Genomic DNA, 1948 nt, shown 5'->3' on the forward strand with positions numbered 1-1948 from the left:
CCTATTTCTGTGGTCGAGGCAACTTTAAGCAACTAATGAATGTGTGCTCATAAATTTGAATAGTTATCGAACTGGTGGCGAATCTATATGATTGAGACATTCATGCCCTCTAATCCTGCAAGAACATAATTTACCCATTAAAATTCAAGAAGAACATATGGCAACAAGACAAGAAATAATTAATACAAAAAACCAATTATTGAATGATCAATTTGAGTTGAAAGAAGAGAGTTTGTTTTCATGGGTGTTGGTGATGGGTTGTTCAACACCATTTGACTCCCTCCTTTCAGCAAGGGTGTTTCCTCCTTTGTTAGCTTCTCAATGCATAGTCGAGTATTCCAACCATCACTGTTCAAGTCCCCTTGTGGAGCTTGACCTCATCCACACCACATTTTACTTATCCAAATCATAGTTTCCCTTTTCCTGGAAGTCGCACCTTGGGAAAGTCACCCAGTCGCATAGCAGTGTGGGTCACATGGAGCTATGGATTTCTTAACTGCGATCCCGCGACCATTCGTATTCCAGGATTGCGACTTGTGAGTTCATGTAGTCGCATTAAAGTGTAGGTCACATGATCACAACTAATGGTTGGTCATAGTTCAGGGGATTTCATCCGAGGAGTTGTAATGCGACGCGATGACTTGGTCGAGAGTGCGACCCTCTGGAGGTCACTAGGTCACAGGTCGCAATTTTTTTGGTAGTTGTCTTAATTCCCTGATGCGACTTCGTGACTGGTCACACTTTCCTATGATAGCACTTCATCTTTTGCCTATCTTGAGCTTCTGTAGTGTGACTTCCATCACCTGGGAAGGGTTGCAATGAAACAATGCAATTTTTTTTTGGTGAGTTGCATAGTCGTTGCACTCTGGGGGACGTGCTCTATCACTCACTGTGCTTGGGATGGAAAAACGCATGATGCCTATTTTCTCGCTTTCTTCTGCCATAGACAACAATCTGTTTCATGACGATGGCACTGTTGTGTCCTTTACAGCTGATGGGAACACTACCCTATAGATCTGTGTTGCGTTGTAACTTTGTCTACAGTCGACTTACCCTACAATGGACAATATCATGTTGGCAATGCCCTGCTTTATCAGTTTACACACTGACTCATTTACATGACGTGAAACTGCGTGCTGGTCCTCCTCTGCGTGTATTTTGACTCTCGGATTTCAATACATTGCATCACAACTCAGGTTGATGCCTTGTTTGCTGTCATCCTCTTCGAATGAATGTCTTCAAGGCTCTTTCCTTTTGACGGGTTGTAATATGAAATTGTGGCATCACCTGCAACAAATTTTAACGCGGCCCATCACGTCCCTTTAACGCCTTCCATTATATCTAGTTGCTAATGCTATAAGTGATATTGGATGATTCGAAAGATATGACTGGGTGCTCCTTCGTGATTTTAAATTGTCATCTCAACACACACAATTAGATGCATTGGTCTTATGATCGTGAACTCCAACTAAGCTTCCAGTGCTATGATAGGTCGGAAAAAAACCCCACATTGTTTAGATGACATAAAATGTGCTTCGTGAGGTTACCCTAAAGAATACGAGGGCATATCTCCATAGCACAACTGCAGGGTAGCACTCCTTTGCATTTGTTCGTAGGTAATTTTAAATGACTTTGCTTTATGCTCATAATATTACTAATGCATCCTGAGATTGCTTTACACAATTGGTGTTAAAATGTAGTCTTCGTGCCCATAGGAATGAGACCTTTCAACCATGCCTTGTAGAATTTCATTCATTATTATTAGACGGTCTTTCTTCCCCATGCAATGTCACTCATCCTTGTTGGTTCAATCCCAAACTTCTTCATTTGATATGCGCCACAAACAACTCCATTTAAAGTCCTGCAAAGAGAAGTAATCAATAATTAAAACATAGAAAGTAATCAATTTAAGATGGTCGGGGTGATAACATAATTATAAGTCAATTCT

The sequence above is a fragment of the Pinus tabuliformis genome, chromosome 7 (assembly GCF_031772625.1).
Source record: "Pinus tabuliformis cultivar Carrire ecotype Pingquan chromosome 7, CPIR1, whole genome shotgun sequence".
Taxonomy (NCBI): Eukaryota; Viridiplantae; Streptophyta; class Pinopsida; order Pinales; family Pinaceae; genus Pinus; species Pinus tabuliformis.